The sequence below is a fragment of the Schistocerca serialis genome, chromosome 1 (genome assembly GCF_023864345.2).
Source record: "Schistocerca serialis cubense isolate TAMUIC-IGC-003099 chromosome 1, iqSchSeri2.2, whole genome shotgun sequence".
In the NCBI taxonomy this organism is placed as follows: domain Eukaryota; kingdom Metazoa; phylum Arthropoda; class Insecta; order Orthoptera; family Acrididae; genus Schistocerca; species Schistocerca serialis.
In genome coordinates, this window is record NC_064638.1 from 145,405,844 (window position 1) to 145,427,290 (window position 21,447).

At 44.3% G+C, this 21,447-nt stretch overlaps 1 protein-coding gene across 1 annotated transcript in view; it reads right to left on the reverse strand.

Annotated features, from left to right (window-relative positions):
• Positions 1-3,357: 3,357 nt before the first annotated feature.
• Positions 3,358-21,447, reverse strand: part of LOC126457024 (mesoderm posterior protein 1-like) — a gene marked incomplete at its 5' end in the record, with an annotated part of 44,610 nt that continues 26,520 nt past the window's right edge. The window contains one exon of the mRNA XM_050093040.1: positions 3,358-3,851. The remainder of the gene's footprint in view (positions 3,852-21,447) is intronic.

The following is a 21,447-nucleotide window of genomic DNA, read 5'->3' on the forward strand; positions in this document are numbered from 1 at the left end:
GAAAATGTGTTGGAGTGGTCAGCGCTATCTCCCCAGAAAGGTTTGCTAAATAGAATAGTTTTGTTCAGGGAAGAAATGGCTCTCAGCACTATGGGACTTAACATCTGAGGTCATCAGTCCCCTAGAACTAAGAACTACTTAAACCTAACCAACCTAAGGACATCACACAAGTCCATGCCCGAGGCAGGATTCGAACCCGCGAGCGTAGAGGTCGCGCGATTCCAGACTGAAACGCTAAGAACCGCTCGGCCACAACGGCCGGCTTTGTTCAGGAGTGGCTGGCCGGGGTGGCGGAGCGGTTCTAGTCGCTGCAGTCTGGAACCGCGCGACCTCTACGCTCGCGGGTTCGAATCCTGCCTCGGGCATGGACTTGTGTGATGTCCTTAGGTTAGTTAGGTATAAGAGTTCTTAGTTCTAGGGGACTGATGACCTCAGAAGTTAAGTCTCATAGTACTCAGAGCCATTTGAACCATTTGTTCAGGAGTTCAGGAGTCGGCACTCTACTGTGTTTGCTCCGAGACAATAAAATCGTGGAGACCTGCTCTCCGAGCTCACTCTTAGGCAGACTTCGGACAGAGTCTGTTCATTTTGCAGATACACGACTGTGTTGTTAATTCAGAAGCATGGACGTCGCCGCCACCTATAGTTAACATGAAATGGTTTCCACTACATTGGAATCAGTCGTGTGTAAAATCAAGTATCTCCTTGCGTCGTGGGAGTATGTACAAACTTACCTCACCAGCAGAAATCACGGTCGCTTGCTTCTTACCTTCTGAGCATCCTGCACGTGGCTCGTTGATGTTGACAGGATAAGATGTGTCTCACTCATTGCTGTTTGTGTCCGAATCTCTCATCTCGCATTATCAGTCACAATTTCTACATTGTTTCTAATAATGGTTTATCGGGTTTCACTCTTAAGGAATTTTTTGTTCTGGCGTTTTCTCTAATTACTATTCAGTCCTCCAGAGGACGGTTAGTCGACTATTCGAGTAATCCAGACCTGTGCATTAATATCGTTGCACTTCTCACATTTAAAATTGATTTCGAAAGATTAATACACTGAGGTCATGGGGTAGCGATAGACACATATACAGAAGACGGTAGTATCGAGCTCACAGGGTATAAAAGGGCAGTGCATTGGCGTAGCTGTCATTTGTGTTCAGGTGATTCATGCTAAAAGATTTCCGAGGTGATTACGGCTGCACAACAGCAGTTAACACGGAATGGTAGTTAGAGCCAAACAGTTGGGTCTCTACAGTGCTAACATACAAGTAATACTGCGTGAAATAACCGCAGAAACCAATGTTGGCGGTATTATGAACGTATCCGTTAGGCAAGTGCGGCGGACTTTGGTACTAGTGGACTCTTGTAGCAGATGGACGAAGCGAGTGCCTTTGGTAACATCACGACATCGCCTTCAGCGCCTCTCCTAGGCTCGTGACTGTATCGGTTGGTCTCTAGACGACTGGAAAACCGTGACTTGTCAGACAAGTTCTTACGTCAGTTGTTAAGAGCTGATGGTAGGGTTAGAGTGTGGTACAGACCCTAAGCATCCATGGACCCAGATTGTCAAAGAAGCACCATGCAAACTGGTGGTGGCATCATAATCGTCTGGGCTGCGTTGATATGGAATGGACAGGGTCTTCTGGACATTTGGCCACTTGGAAACCATTTGCAACCATTCATGGACGTCATGTTCTCAAACAGTGATGGAATATTTATGAATGACAATGTGCCATGTCACCAGGCCGCACTTGTTCGCGATTGGTTTGGAGAACCAACTCGACGAAAGATCCGTACCCAAAGACTGGAAAGTTGCACAGGTCACGCTTAATGCAGCAATGTAACAACAGTCTTTAAAATAGTATCGAATGAGTAACGAGCGGGATTTCAAATGACGTGGTTCTGGAATCAAATAAAAAAACCGAAATAGTTAGAGAAAAGTGGGGAAGTCAAAAATTCAGGTTTTCATCTACATCCACACGATCACACTGCAATTCACTCTTAAGTGCCTGACAGAGGGTCCTTCGAACCATCTTCAGACTATGTTTCTACTGCTCCATTCTCTAACAGCGAGTGGTAAAAATTGAACACTTAAATCTTTCTGTACCAGCTCTGATTTCTCTTGTTTTATAACGAAGGTCATTTCTACCTAGATTGGGGAAAATAAAATATTTTCATATTCAGTGGAGAAAGTTTGTGACTGAAATTACGTGAAAAAATCTCGCCGCAACGAAAACCGCCATTGTTTTAACAACTGTCACCAAAGATCGCTCAATTTATGCGTGACACTCTCTCCCCTATTTCGTGATAATACAAAACGTGCTGCCTTCCTCGAGACGTTTCCGGTGTCCTCCGTCAATCCTATTTGGTAAGTATCCCATACCGCACTGCACTACTCTAGCAGACGGCGGAAAAACGTAATGTAGGTAGTCTCTTTAGTGAAATTGTTGCATCATCTAAGTGGTCTGACAATAGAAGGTAGTCTTTGGTTTGCCTTCCCCACAACATAATCTATGTGAGCTTCCAATTTCAGTTGTTCGTAATTCTAATTGCAGCCTATAAATTTGTGGGATTTATTGTGTGACCGAAATTTAAAGGATTCGTTATTCAACATGTGGATAACGTCACACTTTCCATTATCTAGAGTCAACTACCACTTTTCACACCGTACAGCTATTTCATCTAAATCAATTTGCAATTTGTTTTGATCTAGTGATGACTTAACTGTACAGTAAATGACATCAACATCTGCAAACAATCTAAGAGAACCGCTAAGGCTGTCTCCTAAATCACTGATTTAGAGCCGGGTGCTGGTGGTCAAGCGGTTCTAGACGCTTCAGTCTGGAACCGCGCAACCGCTACGGTCGTAGGTTCGAATCCTGCCTCGGGCATGGATGTGTGTGATGTCCTTAGGTTAGTTAAGTTTAAGTAGTTCTAAGTTCTAGGGGACTGATGACCTCAAATGTTAAGTCCCATAGTGCTCAGAGTCATTTGAACCAACTGATTTAGATTATGAATGGGAGAGGGCTTATAAGACTTCCTCGTGGAATATCGGATATCATTTCCGTTTTATTTGACGATTTTTCGTCGATTGCTGTTTACTGTAACCTTTCTGACAGTAAATCACGAATCCGGTCGCACACTAAAGCGATACTCTACAGACACGCAAAATGATTAGAAGTCTCTTGGAAGGAACGGTGTCAAAAGTATTGTGGATATCTAGAAATATGGTACCAAGTTGATACCTCTGAGGATTGCAGTCATTACTTCAACGTTATTGAAAGCTCTACAAAACAGTAGCTCGGGAAAAAAAGACCACCAGTGAATAACATAGTATGGAACACCATTGTCATTTTATTCTTGTAACTGTTATCTGAGAAGAAGTAATGGATTACTACATACTATGTAAGTCTCATGTGAAACATGTATTGTACTTTTTTCAGTAGTTAAATCCATGCAAAATAACTTAGTCACCTTTACTTCAACACTTTAACCTCACACAGTCTTATGAGCTACAAAACAGTATAAGAATAGAGTACGTTTCATAAGCTTAAAGTTTATTGTTTCGAGTTCTCGTAATTCTATTGGGAATGAGTGCAGTAGAATCTTAAATAATCTCAAAACGCTCAATCGCAGGAAACATCACTTTGTACTGAGCAATGTCTGTGTAGCTATACAGCACACGCAGTAGATATGGCGAAAGCAGTGCCATTTTCAGGCAAAGAACGTGGACCGCAGCACTCTGGTGACGTCACTGGCTCCCCTGCTGACTGTGACGTCACCCGCAAGCCGCGGTCGCTGCTGCGGGACGAACTGGTTCTCGTGGCGCAGTTACTCGCATCACGGCCCTGCAAAAGACAAAAACACCAGGGCATTACGTGAAGGCATTTGTGTAACGGCAGCTGTCCTGCCGAATACCTTGCTAAATTGTTCACAGTTAGATAATACAGCAAAGAAAAATATAATGGAATTTTCGGATTGAACCGCACAGTACTTGACCTGCTATGTCATTCAGCTGCGTAAGGTGAAAAAGCTGACCATAATACTATGCGACGGAAAGACAATCCTTGTAGAATGGCGTGATTTATTTGTATTCGACATTAGTAACAAAATGTGTTTATGAGTTTGAATGTATGAGAATATTTCTAATATTTTTTCTTTCCTGTCAAGTCAGTTATATTATCTTAAAGAGACATTGTCGTTATAGAATTGAGGGTGGAAAGCAGCAATCCAGGTGTTCTCTGTAAAAATGTATTGAAGCTGGACGGAAAGAATGAGAAACGACAAATGAAGAGTGGTCAGTTATATGAAGTAATGCTGGTTTACAGCTCTTTTCCACAAACTGCAGGATGTCACTTAAGTTTTATTCAGAAAATAGTAAGTATTTTACCTAAGTTTACAGCTTCCAACTTGTCACTGTTCAACCTGTCTATCAATGCGTCATTGTTTGTTACATGACCTATATCGTGAGAATAGCGAGGAAGAGAAAGTTCTCCTTGCGAAATTTTATCGCGCACAACCACAGACATACACACTTAAACAGCACAACCCTCAAACACACACACACACACACGCACGCACACGCACACACATACATACACATAAATGTGCGCTGTTGTCTGGGACGGTGTTCTCGCGGTTCTAGGCTCGCAGTCCGGATCCGTGCGACTGCTACGGTCGCAGGTTCGAACCCTACCTCGAGCATGGATGTGTGTGAGGTCCTTAGGTTAGTTAGGTTTAAGTAGTTGTAAGTTCTAGGGGACTGATGACCACAGTACTTGAGTCCCATAGTGCTCAGAGCCATTTGAACCATTTGGTTGTCTGGGGCAATGGATAACCCTGTCGCAAAAACAGATTTAAAATATTTCTTTGTCTAGTACATGCTTTATATTGGCGACATGCCATCCTTAACCGTTCATAGTAAACAGGAATAAATGACAGCTCCAGTTGAATAAAATACGTTCTCTAATGCAACCCGTTACGACGTTTAGAACATTCTCAGGTTAACAAGGGTTGTTGAACAGAATGTGTATCCACGAAGTTTAGGAGTGTTTTACACCTTCCTGCCTAAAGACGCCATTTGATCCCGTTTTTATGATACGTTCCTAGGACAGACAGGAATCCAAATCTCCAGGTGTGAATGCATTACAATCTACCATCCTTATCCGAATGGCCGAGCGGTTCTAGGCACTACAGTCTAGAACCACGCGACCACTACGGTCGCAGACTCGAATCCTGCCTTGGGCATGGATGTGTGTGATGACCTTAGGTTAGTTAGATTTAAGTAGTTCTAAGTTCTAGGGGACTGATGACCTGAGATGTTAAGTCCCATAGTGCTCAGAACCATTTGAACCATTTTTTGAATCTTGTCCGAAAACGTCTGCCGGAGATCGGTATGATGTCGACCAAGAGCAACATCCTTATCTGATGTTAGCTACACACCGATATCTCCAAGATAACATTGTCTGTAGCGCTAACAGCAGCCTCAGTACCTGAAAATTTCGTGCATACTGCAAAGCGACTGAGGCTCAGAGAAAACTGACTGGGATGTCACGCGTCCAGCGTGTTTACTCGCTTCTGACCGTGAATGGTCGGGCTCGATTATCGTGCTTATAATACCTGTAGCGGCTGCTGTGTAAGAGCACGAGGGGATGTGAACGCCGTAACTTTCGACACCTTGCACAGCTAGCCCTAGCCACTCATCTAGAGTTTTACGTCAGTGCTTCCAGATGGTAGTACACTGCGGCAGAATTGTATCCCCGTTCGCTCGTCATAAATCCCGCAACACGATAACACTCTCCTCAGATATGCTAATTCACTCACTATATACTGTAGTAAAATTGTTTCGGACGTCAGAATATGTTAAAGTTGTGACAGAAAAGCTATTTTGTGGGTTTCCGGATGAGTTTCAGCATATGAAGTTATGAATTTCATCAGTCCCATCTGAGGCGCTAAGAATCATAAGGACCTTAAGCACATCACCGTCGATTGTGAGACTGTAGCATTTATTCATACTTCTGAAATCTGTTGATCTTGCGGTGAGTCAGGTTAATCTGTGCTGTAGTCCCACATTTTATATAATTTACGAAAAGCTGTATCACTGGTTTCGCTGATACTCATTGAAATGTGGGATCGTCGGTGGCGTGCTTTTGGTCCTTGTGTTCTAATCAAGTGACCAAGTTGGTAGATGTTACTACTTGAGTTTAATCATTTGCACAAACGGCAGTTTGTGTTTGAAGTTGGCTGTTTACTGTGCGGGAATGGGCTTTCGTGTGCAGTGTAAACATGAACTATGTTGAATCTCACAAGTTAAAACTTCCGGGTTGAGAGGCCAAAATAGATCTGTAAAACTTCTTCTTCCTGGTGTTTCGTTGCCAACCGCGGGCAACGTCTTCCGAGGTGAGTCAACGACTCAAATTTTTAAAATTATTTTCAGTAATTAATAACAAGCATTCAAAAATCTCTGCAATTATCCACGCTCTTTCAAATCCGAACTAGATAGTTTCCTCATGGCTCACTCCTTCTATTAGGTCGACGAATTCCTTGAAAAATCAAGCTGATTCCTGTGTTATATTGTTGATTGCGTTTAAATAAACTTACCTATAGCTTGACGTCTTTTTATAATTCATAAACGTTTTATTTTGTCTGCCATTACTTTTCTGTTGTAATTTCGTGTACTGACACGTTCCATGACCACGGAGATTTGCTCGTCAGTGTGGACCTAGACGTGTAAAATAAAGAAAAAAATTACGGTTCCAAAATGAAGGTGCCCCACCACAACGCTCCGTTGATGTCAGGGAACATTTAATAGCGTTTCCCCCAGTCGGTTGATTAGGAAGGATGGACCAGTACTGTGGCCAACACCTCTCTCCCGACCTCACTACTACCGATTCAATTTTTTGTGGGGAAAAGAGGCTTTTGGTGTGTGAGACACCAGTAGACACTCCGGAAGAGCTGGTTGCCGGTTTGACTGAAGCTTCAGCCATTATTAGAGAAACACGTCCTTTTTGTTAGGGTATTAGACAGTCATTAGTATTCCGACGCCACATTTGCAGCAAAACCTCTAAAAAAATACTCATCGTACTAGAGTTAGAACACCATCTCTGAACATCACTAGCGTCAAAACCTTCATGAATCTCTTCATCGCGGGCCGCTGTGGCCTAGCAGTTCTAGGCGCTTCAGTCTGGAACCGCGCTGTTTCTGCGGTCGCAGGTTCGAATCCTGCCTCGGGCATGGATGTGTGTGATGTCCTTAGGTTGGTTAGGTTTAAGTAGTTCTAAGTTCTAGGGGACTGATGACCTTGTCCCATAGTGCTTAGAGCCATTTGAACCAACCTCCTCATCGTCGTTGGTGAGATGCGCCTTCTAGGCGCCGGTCCATGGCAATCTCACTGTTTGTCAAAGACGCTTAAGGCAGTAAATTTCAACAAGTGCGGCCCGTACCGCCGCTATTATGATTACCGATTCGTTTCTGCTTCACTTATTTACTCGTACACTATAAAATATCCACCACGAAGGAGTCATCCAAAAGGGAGGAAAGGCTGTAGACGTGGCGTAGGTGTGCAGACAAACAGATGATTACAAATTCAGAAAAAACTGAATGACTTATTCAAGAAAAAGAGGTTCACAAATTGAGCAAGTCAGGAACGCGTAGGTCCACCCCTTGCCCATATGCAAGGAGTTATTCGGTTTTCCATTGATTGGTAGAGTTGTTAAACGTCCTCGTGAAGAATATGATGCAAAATTCTGTCCAGTTGGCCCATTAGATCCTCAAAATCGCGGGCTCGTTGGAGGACTCTGCCTATAATGCTCCAAAGTTAGCTATTGGGGAGGCATCCGGTAACCCTGCTGAGCAAAGCAGAATTTGGCAAGCACGAAAGCAAGCAGTAGAAACTCTCGCCGTGTGCAGAAGGATTTATCTTGCTGTAATGTAAGCTCGAGATGGCTTGCGTCGAAGGCGGACAAAACGGGGCGTAGAATACTGTCGACGTACCGCTGTACTGCAAAGGTGACGCGGACAACAACCGAAGGCGACCTGCTGTGAAACTAAATGGCACCAAAGACCGGCTGTCGGGACGTGTGGCGAGCGACAGTCACGCTGGTATCCCACCGCAGATAGGGGCGTCTCGTGACACGTCTTCACTTCGAAGAGGTAATCATCATTGGTACTTTACATGCTTACCAACAAACAATGTAATACACTTTTACTGGTATGAAAGAGAAGCTTTCACCACGGATTTGACTGGGAAGATGACGAGAACGCAGCGGGTGAATTCAGTTGAGCTTGATGTCTTCAAAGGGACTGGGGGGGGGGGGGGGGAGGGGTGGAGGGTTCTCTAACACACGAATTATTACTATATAGCAATGGAAGTGTCACTTGTGGCTTGTGAATGAGAATGGCAGAGGATGAGCTCGCTAAGACAATGGCCGTCTTGGTAGTAAACATTCGGCTACACTTCCGTGACCTTTTCAAATACGCTCATGCTCATAAATTAAGGATAATGCTGATACATGGTGAAAAAACGCTCTTTTGGGCGATTTGCGGGTTTAAAACACCCCGGGGTAATACCATGCGGTGCATTTGACCTGCGGTCGTCGCACAGTGGCGCTGGCAGCAGTCCACATATGCAGAGGTGTGTTGATGCATATCAGAGTCCGGTGCAGCGAGAAAGACTGCAGACGTTTTCAGACGTGCTAGTGGTGACTGTCTGTTGAAAATGGCTCAAAGAACACATATTGATGACGTTATGAGGGTTAGAATAATAGGGTGACTGGAGGCTGGTCAAACACAGCAGGTCGTAGCACGGGCCCTCCGTATGCCATAAAGTGTGATCTCAAGATTATGGCAACGACTCTAGCAGACAGTAAACGTGTCCAGGCGCTACAGTGCGGGACGTCCACAGTGTACAACACCACAAGAAGACCATTACCTCACCATCAGTGCCCGCAGAAGGCCACGGAGTACTGCAGGTAGCTTGCTCGGGACCTTACCGCAGCCATTGGAACAGTTGTCTCCAGACACACAGTCTACAGACGACTGAACAGACATCGCTTATTCACCCGGAGGCCTGCAAGGTGCATTCCACTGACCCCTGGTCACAGGAGAGCCCGTAAAGCCTGGTGTCAAGAACACAGAACGTGGTCACTGGAACAGTGATCCCAGGTTATGTTCATGGACGAGTCCAGGCATAGTCTGAACAGTGATTCTCGCCGAGTTTTCATCTGGCGTGAACTAGGAACCAGATACCAACCCCTTAGTGACCTTGAAAGGGACCTGTATGGAGGTCGTGGTTTGATGGTGTGGGGTGGGATTATGATTGGTGCACGTACACCCCTGCACGTGTTTGACAGAGGAACTGTAACAGGTCAGGTGTATCAGGACGTCATTTTGCATCACCATGTCCGCCTTTTCAGGGATGCAGTGGGTCCCACCTACGTCCTGATGGACGATAACGCACGGCCTCACCGAGCTACCATCGTGGAGGAGTTCCATGAAAGAGAAGATATCAGGCGAATAGAGCGGCCTGCCTGTTCTCCAGCCCTAAACCCCATCGAGCACGTCTGGGATGCTGTCGGTCGACGTATCGCTGCACGTCTTGAAACCCCTACGACACTTCAGGAGCTCCGACAGGCACTGGTGCAAGAATGGGAGGCTATACGCCAGCAACTGCTCGACCACCTGATCCAGAATATGCCAACCCGTTGTGCGGCCTGTGTACGTGTGTATGGTGATCATATCCTATATTGATGTCGAGGTACATGCGCAGGAAAGAGTGGCGTTTTGTAGCACATGTACTGCGGGACGGTTTTCTCAACTTATCACCAATACCGTGGACTTAGAGATCTCCGTCGTGAGTGTTCCTTATGTGCCTATGTTATTAGCGACAGTTGTGTGCAGTGCCACGTTGTGTTGCACCACATTCTGCAATTATCCTTAATTTATGAGCATGAGTGTAGATCTGAAGATGGTAGGTAGTTGGTAGCCGCAATGGAGCTTGCACTAACGTAAAATTTCGATCGAGGTGATCAACTGTTCCACTGTGAAAGTGAAATACCGGTAACTCATCTGTTCAGTTTTCAACACGTCAACATGCATAAATCAGGGAAATGTATCGGATGGCAACAACAAGTAAAGATCTTGTAGTAGTTGTACACTACTAAAACTACTCAAAATTACCAAGAAAAATCATTAAAAATCAAGAAAGATGGACGTTATGTTAGAAATCAATAACTCCGAAAGCAGACTTAAGACTGAAAGGAATGGAGCACAACGAGAGACAGGACAAGAAGCCACACAAGAGGAAAACATCATTATTAATATAAATGGAAGGAGTACAAACGATGGTCACAGGCACCAGATATGTTTAATAATCATTTCTTAAATGTAGTAGAAAGTACTAAGAGAGAAATCAGAAGAAAAATGAATAGGGCGTGTTGAAATAGTAACTTACACGAAATTAAATCTTATAGATGTCGCACCCACTACTCCTTCTCAAATCAAGAAAAGCATTGTGGTCTCTCGAAGATAAAAGCTCATCTGGATTTGAGGTGTTCCCAACAGACTATTAAAGACTTGTTTCCGAAAAATAAGCACTGTCTTTTCAGAAATGTGTAATGCTTCACTAACTCATTTTCCAGACAGACGACACGTTTCACTACTGTTATCATTTCCCAAAATTTTTCAAAAGATCATGTGTTTTAGAATAATATCCCATCTCAGTAAGAAAACATACTCATATATGACACGGAAATGTAATTCTGCCTTGGGCAAACAATTTAATACCAAGACAGGTTTCGGAGATGGTTCTCATCTTGAGTCGGTTCATTTACAATGAGGTGACAAAAGTCATTGGATGCCTCCTAATATGGTTCAAATGGCTCTGAGCACTATGGGACTTAACTGCTGAGGTCATCAGTCCCCTAGAACTTAGAAGTACTTAAACCTAACTAACCTAAGGACATCACACACATCCATTCCCGAGGCAGGGACCTACTTTTGCCTGGCGTAGTGTAGCAGCTCGAGATGCCATGGACTCAACAAGTCGATGGAAGTTCCCTGCAGAACAATTGAGCCATGCTGTCTCTATAGCCGTCCATAATTGCGAATGTACCTCCGGTGAAACATTTTATGCACGAATTGACCTCTCGGTTATGTTCCATAAATGTTCGATGAGGTTCATATCGGGCGATCATGGTGGCCAGGTCATTCGCTGGAGCTGTCTAGAACGTTCTTCAAACCAATCGCGAGAAATTGTGGTCCGCTGACATGGCGCATTGTTATCCATGAAAATACCGTCGTTGTTTGGGAACATGAAGTCCATGAGTGGTTGCAGATGGTCTCCATGTAGTCTAACATAGACATTTCCAGTCAGTGATCGGTTAAGTTGGCCTATAAGACCCAGTAAATTCCCTATAAACACCACCCAAAACATTATGGCTTGCTCAGTGGCTTGTTGATAACTTTGATCCATGGCTTCGGGGATCTGCGCCACACTATAAACCGAACCTCATATGACCAGTCAACGATTTTCCAGTATTCCAGGGACTGTTAGCAAAGTCACTCGCGTCGGTCGTCTGCTGCCATAGCTCATTAACGCTAAATTTCGGCGCAGTGTCCAAACGGGTACCTTCGTCGTACATCCCACATTGATTTCTCCCTTTATTTCACGCAACGTTTGTTGTCTGTTAGCACTGCTAACTCTATGCAAACATTGCTTCTCTCGGTCGTTAAGTGAAGGCCGTCGGCCACTTCGTTGTCCGTGGTGAGTGGTAATGCCTGAAATTTGGTGTTCTCGGCCCACTCCTGACACTGGGGAGATCACAATATTGAATTCTCTAATGATTTCTGAAACTAAATGTCATAAGCGTATAGCTCCAACTACCATCCCTGTTCAGATTGTATAATGACCTTTTTCAGAAGGCCCTCTTTAAAACGCTGGGAAATATTCGTATTCTGCCTGAAAAAAGCCTGTAGATTATTAAATAGCTTACGCGAGTTCTTGCAAGTTCGAAACTGAATAATCAAATGTTTGGTGTGTGATATGTCCCTTTTCTGCAGAGAGTTCTGACATCGATGACAAAGGCGAACAATATGATTTTCGCGCACATTACGATCCACAAGAAATTTCTGTTGTCGCAGTGCTGGTTTAATTTAGTAGGAGCTACAGTAATAGACTGCTCTGTGATCAGAAGTAGTGGCACATTTGTTTCTACAACTTTAAATACATAATGGTAGGAAAATGTTACACTAGAGAAGTCAAGTGGATGACTTTGTTCCTCTATGGCAACTAAGCTAGACTCATATCTAGCTAGTAACATGGACGAGACACGTTGATTGTAGCTTTTTCATAACCTGTTGCTCGCCGTTGGTTGGAAAGTCGTGAAATAACTCGTTATTCTGTTTAGTGTTAAACAAGCGCTCTCTGATTCATAACTATTAGGCTGCTCGAAAGACATTTCTGATGAAATTGTATCTTTATTAATAGGAAACGTGTCGTCGTTGTTAATTTACAGCCGCTTGGAAATATACTAACCTCTCTTTCACATATGCTAACTGGATACCGATACGTAATTGCGCTTGCTAACGTTGTGTTGTATATCTCGTCCACGGTGGTAAAAGTGAACCACCTTTGCAGAAGGTAAAACGTGCAAGTACATGCAACAGAGGGAAGTATGCGCTCATAATGCAGCCCCTGGTGGACGTTTACGACGCCCGTTACTTATGTCTGCCCTTCCTGTTCGACTGGAAGAGTGCGAAGGGAGCAAAAATTAACGAAGTCGTGTTTGCAAATAGTGCATTACAAAAACACTAGAAACCTGAAGAAAGTTACGAGAAAATATTGAAAACATAACATAATAATTTTGTACGACTGCTGTGGCGAAAATTTATCTTAGAGACTGTACTGCAGCATTTTTCACAGTGTTGACATTTAATGTAGAGGCAGATTCTTCCTCATCGTCACAAAACAGAAGGACGCGTTAGTTCGGCAACACTTCTCTCTCCAGCGTGCCTTTGTGGCCACTCCTACATTCTCCCACCCCTCCTCCTCCTCCACCTCCTAACCGTGCTCAACTTGTGATTTAATGGCTCCGCTTATTTCACATCGTTTATTCAGTAAATGACGGTGTAAGTGTGTCTTAAGGTTTACGGGAGAGATAATGCAAGTATCCATAAATACGCTAGGTAGAGGTTCAAAAATGGTTCAAATGGCTCTGAGCACTATGGGACTTAACATCTGAGGTCATCAGTCCCCTAGAACTTAGAACTACTTAAACCTAACCAACCTAAGGACATCAGACACATCCATGCCCGAGGCAGGATTCGAACCTGCGACTGTAGCAGTCGCGCGGTTTCGGACTGAAGCGCCTAGAACTGCTCGGCCACAGCGGCCGGCCAAGAGAGAGGAAAAGGCAGAAATAATTAAATTTAGACTTCAGTTTTATGGAATAAGTCGGTTGAAAACTTTATAGCAAATGGATGAATTGGGACTGAACATTCAACAAGAGAGTTGTGGCTTACGTGCATGAAGAACCATTACTACTAAAGTGATGACCGTTAAGCGAGATAGGTTTTCATAAACGTTGTTTTTTGCACTGATGACATATAATCAACGATAAGGTTGAATCTAATTGATCGATGACTTGACGCCATTGTAATGGCATATAATGTGACTCAAAAATGACTTTACAACTTTGAAAATATATAGAAATTCATTGAGATAACATACAAAATCAGAACGTGTGTCATTTTTAGGCCGGCCGAAGTGGCCGTGCGGTTAAAGGCGCTGCAGTCTGGAACCGCGAGACCGCTACGGTCGCAGGTTCGAATCCTGCCTCGGGCATGGATGTTTGTGATGTCCTTAGGTTAGTTAGGTTTAACTAGTTCTAAGTTCTAGGGGACTAATGACCTCAGCAGTTGAGTCCCATAGTGCTCAGAGCCATTTGAACCATTTTTGTCATTTTTAGCAAACAACCTGAAGCTTGATTCACGTACGGCATCAATACAACCAGCGTAGTGCACAGTTGAAACGCCTCCTTTCACTGGCGCGGAGCGTGCTCGCAGTGTGACTAAACAGCACCAGATTTCTTTCTATGGACATCCACCGAAGACCGTGCGTATGTTCCTCCCCTGCCAAACAATTTAGCTGGCCTGCATAATTGAAGCTACGCTGCCGTTGCACAAGTTACGCCCGATTTTCTGCGACGAGCGATACACCAACGGAAAGATCATGTCTATTCAAATTTCACGCCAGTCCCACAAGAGTGGCGCAGGCAGCGCCACTATGCGGATACAAGTCAGGTTTGTTTTAAATACACGGTGTAACGGTCGAGAGCGTTAGTTACCTTTGGGACTAGACGTGGTGGGTTGGCGTTAGTCAAGAATGTCTTTAAGGGGGGGTAGGACGTCAAACGGGCCGACTTGGAGCGGGAGAGGCACCACAGGACATTACAATTTCCACTGTCTATACTTTTACAAATAAATTTATAAAACTTTGTCAGCATGACCAGGAAGGATTCAGAATTCACACTCTTAGCAGTGGAAGGTGGAAAACATTACGAATTATTTTTTTTACAAGTGAAATTTCATCATTTTTTTCACTTACTAATGGCAGCATTTGTTGCTATAGGTACAGTTTTCTTCATAAGTAAGAGAGATTCTTCGATGAATTTGGCACAGCATACAAACCACACTTAAAGGTGTATGAAACTCTAGAATTATCCAAATCTGTTATAAACTGTGGTAAAGATTGAGGTAATTAATTACAAAATTTGTGTTTTTTTCTAAACATGAAGTTTAAAATGTAACAGCTCTTTCGTTTTTTCATAAATTAAATAAATTCTAGACTTTCATACACCTGTAAGCATGGCATGTATGCTGTGCAAAATTCATCGAAGAATCTCTCTAACTTATGAAGAAAAGTCTACCTATAGTAACAAATGCAGCCAATAGTAAGTGAAAAAATGATGAAATTTCGCACGTAAAAAAAATTATTTTGTTATGTATTGGAACTTCCACTGCAATGGGTGTGAATCCTGAATCCTTCTTGGTGATGCTGACAAAGTTTTATGAATTTATTTGTAAAAGTATAGACACTGGAAATTAAAATGTTCTGTGATGCCTCTCCTGCTCCAAGTAGGCCCGTGTGACGTCCTACCCATCTTAAGACACGAAGACGTCATTATCTACACCTCACTGAGTTTGATCAACGTTGTATCGTAAGAATACCGGGTTCCGGATGGCAACGTGGCATTGCCGAGACGGAAGACCACCGTGTTGGCGTATGGCTCTGGCGAATAGTACTGCACCTGCAGCAGTAATTTCAACAGCTGTTGGCACCACAGTGACACAACGAAGTGTTACGCATCGGTTACCTCGAGAACAGCTCCTAGCCAGTCGTCCTGTAACGTGCATTGCACGGGCCCCAAACCACCGCCACTTGAGACTTCAGTGGTGTCAAGTGATAAGTCATTGGACGGCAGGGTGTCCGGTCTGTCTTCAGGTAACAGCTGGTTGTTTCTCAGGCCAGTGATGGCCGTCTGTTGTTGGTCAGGACGCCGTGCTAGAGACACGGGACCTACACCTGGAGTGATGGTCTGGGATTCGATGTGGTATAACAGCAGTACCACTCTTGTGGTTATCCGACGCATCCTGACTGCAAAATTGTACGTCAGTCTGGTGATTCGACATGTTGTGCTGCCTTTCAAGAACAGTATTCCAGGGGGTGTTTTCCAACAGAGTAACACTCGCCCACATACAGCTGATGTAACAAATCATTCTTCAGAGCGTCGACATGTTGCCTTGGCCTGCTCGATTACCAGATCAACCTGTATCTCCAATCGAGCACGTATGGGTCATCGTCGGACTACAATTCCAGCGTCATCCACAAACACATGTATTGACCGACCAAAGTCAACAGAAATGGCACTCCCTGCTACAAACTAACATACGGCACCTGTACAACACAATGAATGCACGTTTTCATGGTTGGATTCAACATTCTGGAGGTTACTTGGGTTATTAATCTACAACCATTTCGTATTTGCAATGGCTTATCTCCCGCTCACAGTAACCTGTAACCTTGCGATGCTCAACACTTAAATACGCTACCTAGACGAATGTATTCTCGAAATTTTTATTCCTCTACATTAATTAATATTTGGTTTTGCGTTTTTTTCCGTCATTGTGTTTTTATCGGTGACTGAGGACAGTGTACTGAACAGTATTACGTCGGTATTTACTTAACTTTCAATTATAATATAGCTATTAGGAGTAGTACCTTTTAGACTGGTTTATGCCTCCGAGTACAGTATCGCTGGAAAGTCTTCTTTAGCTGAACTAGTGGGTTGGTAGGCATTTATTTTATACGAAGAATCAAATCAAGCGATTGTTCAGACTGAGAACTACTTCACTACGTCGTGATTCCTTGTATTGGCTGCTGAGTGCAGGTAAGCATGGACTTTAGCCATAAAAAGTGTTTCCAAGGGGCTCATAAATATTTTGTAGAGTGAGAAGGCTGTAAGAAACTTAACTACAAACAAATCTACTTACAGGATACCTTAAACGAAAGATTATTTCGTAGATTTCATAAGAGCTGTCCTAACAGGCGTGAGTCGAGGCCGAACTCAGTCTTTCGTTGTGAAGGTGTTTGGCATCCCACAACAGCTTTTGAGTGTCCGGACGCAGCTGCGATAAAAAAAAAGGGTGGACGAAAGACAACACTGCGCGAAGTGATCGCAATCGGAAAACCACCGAAAAAGAAGATAAGATCATCCGTAGGCCGTCGATGGCTGATCCCAAGAAATATGCCAGGGCAACACGTGACGATGTATAGGTAAAACACTTAGTGAAGTTTAATGTTTTGACATTTATACATCGCTTAGCAGCTACAGATCTGAATGGCAGTCGATCTTCTCGAAAACCTACGACAAGTACGAAAAAGGCCAGACTACAGTTTGCTAAGAAGTATGCGTCATGAACCACTGAAAGTTGGAGCGCTAAAAGGAAGTTTTATCTCTTGTCCTCAGACGGATTACGGTACGTTTGATGGCCGAAAAACAAGAAGGAAGACAGAAGGTACCAAGTAGCCACAATTAAGCACGTAGGACGAAGTATCACAGTGTCGGCCTGTTTCTCACGAAGTACTTCACGTAAGATGAAATATGCCTCGCAATTGGCAATTCGAGCGTGACAACGATGCGAAGCACACTTCTGGCCATGTGAAGACAGTTCTGAAAGAATACAAAGCAAAGGTATTCGAATGGCCAAGCCAAGGTCCAGACTTAAACCCCATAGCACATCTTTGGAGCGTGCTAGATAGACTCTTTCGCCAGTGAAACTGCACCAATAAGGAGGATTTCTACAGAGAGTCGCGCGAGAAATAGAAGAAGAATCCTCAGGTGCGACTGATCAAACTCTTGGTTTCTATGCCATGCAAGTGTGCTGTAGTAATACACGCAAAGGACTGTACAATCAAGTATTAAGCTAAGAACATCATGGATCAAGTATCCAGTATTGTTTTTCTTCTGTTTAGTGTTATCAAAATACTCTTGAACCTCTGTAAGTTGCTCATTTGTGTTTGATTATTGTTGCAAAGTCAGAATTGTGTAACGTATGTAAGAAAATATAGTTTAATTATAAAGATTTGGTACTTTAGTCCTTTCTTTTTAATTTTCTCCTAAAGAATTTTACTTCCGAATTTATTATCTCTACAGATTACTTTTGAGCGATACTATAAGTGTGACAAAGGGACTTCAACTGCTGTGTTCGGATGCAGGCTGAGTTGGTATCCCTTCGCTCCCAGCTTCAGGCAGTGTTGGCTTCGGTCACACAGCTTCAGGCTGTTGCCAATGGGCATCACTGTGGGGGTCCGGATGGGGGTTTGTCGGGGACGGCCAGCTCGTCCCACGCATCCTCCGATCGGACTACGACTGTGGTTGCCCAGGATACTGCCCGCATTGAGGCTGATCCCTCACCTGTGGTAGAGTGGGAGGTCGTCCCAAGGTGTGGCAGGGGGCGAAAGACATTCCGGAGGGCTGAACGGAAGGCCTCTACAGTTTGTCTGACGAACCGGTTTCAGGCTGTGTCTCAGGCTGATACTGATCTTCGGCCTGACGTGGCTGCTTGTCCTGTTCAAGAGGTTACCCCTCAGTCTGCAAGATCCGGGCGGTCGCAGAGGGTGGGCTTACTGGTAGTTGGGAGCTCCAACGTCAGGCGCGTAATGGGGCCCCTTAGGTTGGTTGGTTGGTTTGGGGAAGGAGACCAGACAGCGTGGTCATCGGTCTCATCGGATTAGGGAAGGATGGGGAAGGAAGTCGGCCGTGCCCTTTCAGAGGAACCATCCCGGCATTTGCCTGGAGTGATTTAGGGAAATCACGGAAAACCTAAATCAGGATGGGCGGAAGCGGGATTGAACCGTCGTCCTTCCGAATGCGCGTCCAGTGTCTAACCACTGCGCCACCTCGCTCGGTACGCCCCTTAGGGATATGGCAGCAAGAGAGGGGAAGAAAACCAATGTGCACTCCGTGTGCATACCGGGGGGAGTCATTCCAGATGTGGAAAGGGTCCTTCCGGATGCCATGAAGGGTACAGGGTGCACCCATCTGCAGGTGGTCGCTCATGTCGGCACCAATGATGTGTGTCGCTATGGATCGGAGGAAATCCTCTCTGGCTTCCGGCGGCTATCTGATTTGGTGAAGACTGCCAGTCTCGCTAGTGGGATGAAAGCAGAGCTCACCATCTGCAGCATCGTCGATAGGACTGACTGCGTACCTTTGGTACAGAGCCGAGTGGAGCGTCTGAATCAGAGGCTGAGACGGTTCTGCGACCGTGTGGGCTGCAGATTCCTCGACTTGCGCCATAGGGTGGTGGGGTTTCGGGTTCCGCTGGATAGGTCAGGAGTCCACTACACGCAACAAGCGGCTACACTGGTAGCAGGGGTTGTGTGGCGTGGGCTAGGTGGTTTTTCAGGTTAGATGGCCTTAGGCAAGTAGAGAAAGGGCAACAGCCTCAACGGGTGCGGGGCAAAGTCGTGACATGCGGGGACCAAGCAGCAATCGGTATTGTAATTGTAAACTGTCGAAGCTGCGTCGGTAAAGTACCGGAACTTCAAGCGCTGATAGAAAGCACCGAAACTGAAATCGTTATAGGTACAGAAAGCTGGCTGAAGCAAGAGATAAATTCTGCCGAAATTTTTACAAAGGTACAGACGGTGTTTAGAAAGGATAGATTGCATGCAACCGGTGGTGGAGTGTTCGCGGCTGTAAGTAGTAGTTTATCCTGTAGTGAAGTAGAAGTGGATAGTTCCTGTGAATTATTATGGGTGGAGGTTACACTCAACAACCGAACTAGGTTAATAATTGGCTCCTTTTACCGACCTCCCGACTCAGCAGCATTAGTGGCAGAACAACTGAGAGAAAATTTGGAATACATTTCACATATATTTTCTCAGCATGTTATAGTCTTAGGTGGAGATTTCAATTTACCAGATAGAGACTGGGACACTCAGATGTTTAGGACGGGTGGTACGGACAGAGCATCGAGTGACATTATACTGAGTGCACTATCCGAAAATTACCTCGAGCAATTAAACAGAGAAGCGACTCGTGGAGATAACATCTTGGACCTACTGATAACAAACAGACCCGAACTTTTCGACTCTGTAAGTGCAGAACAGGGAATCAGTGATCATAAGGCCGTTGCAGCGTCCCTGAATATGGAAGTTAATAGGAATATAAAAAAAGGGAGGAAGGTTTATCTGTTTAGCAAGAGTAATAGAAGGCAGATTTCAGACTACCTAACAGATCAAAACGAAATTTTCTGTTCCGACACTGACAATGTTGAGTGTTTATGGAAAAAGTTCAAGGCAATCGTAAAATGCGTTTTGGACAGGTACGTGCTGAGTAAAACTGTGAGGGACGGGAAAAACCCACCGTGGTACAACAACAAAGTTAGGAAACTACTGCGAAAGCAAAGAGAGCTTTATTCCAAGTTTAAACGCAGCCAAAACCTCTCAGACAAACAGAAGCTAAACGATGTCAAACTTAGCGCAAGGAGGGCTATGCGTGAAGCGTTCAGTGAATTCGAAAGTAAAATTCCATGTACCGACTTGACAGAAAATCCTAGGAAGTTCTGGTCTTACGTTAAATCAGTAAGTGGCTCGAAACAGCATATCCAGACACTACGGGATGATGATGGCATTGAAACAGAGGATGACACGCGTAAAGCTGAAATACTAAACACCTTTTTCCAAAGCTGTTTCACTGAGGAAGACCGCACTGCAGTTCCTTCTCTAAATCCTCGCACAAACGAAAAAATAGCTGACATCGAAATAAGTGTCCAAGGTATAGAAAAGCAACTGGAATCACTCAACAGAGGAAAGTCCACTGGACCTGACGGGATACCAATTCGATTCTACACAGAGTACGCGAAAGAACTTGCCCCCCTTCTAACAGCCGTGTACCGCAAGTCTCTAGAGGAACGGAAGGTTCCAAATGATTGGAAAAGGGCACAGGTAGTCCCAGTCTTCAAGAAGGGTCGTCGAGCAGATGCGCAAAACTATAGACCTATATCTCTGACGTCGATCTGTTGTAGAATTTTAGAACATGTTTTTTGCTCGAGTATCATGTCGTTTTTGGAAACCCAGAATCTGCTATATAGAAATCAACATGGATTCCGGAAACAGCGATCGTGTGAGACCCAACTCGCTTTATTTGTTCATGAGACCCACAAAATATTAGATACAGGCTCCCAGGTAGATGCTACTTTTCTTGACTTCCGGAAGGCGTTCGATACAGTTCCGCACTGTCGCCTGATAAACAAAGTAAGAGCCTACGGAATATCAGACCATCTGTGTGGCTGGATTGAAGAGTTTTTATCAAACAGAACACAGCATGTTGTTATCAATGGAGAGACGTCTACAGATGTTAAAGTAAGCTCTGGCGTGCCACAGGGGAGTGTTTTGGGACCATTGCTTTTCACAATATATATAAATGACCTAGTAGATAGTGTCGGAAGTTCCATGCGGCTTTTCGCGGATGATGCTGTAGTATACAGAGAAGTTGCAGCATTAGAAAATTGTAGCGAAATGCAGGAAGATCTGCAGCGGATAGGCACTTGGTGCAGGGAGTGGCAACTGACCCTTAACATAGACAAATGTAATGTATTGCGAATACATAGAAAGAAGGATCCTTTATTGTATGATTATATGATAGCGGAACAAATACTGGTAGCAGTTACTTCTGTAAAATATCTGGGATTATGCGTGCGGAACGATTTGAAGTGGAATGATCATATAAAATTAATTGATGGTAAGGCGGGTACCAGGTTGAGATTCATTGGGAGAGTCCTTAGAAAATGTAGTCCACAACAAAGGAGGTGGCTTACAAAACACTCGTTCGACCTATACTTGAGTATTGCTCATCAGTGTGGGATCCGTACCAGATCGGG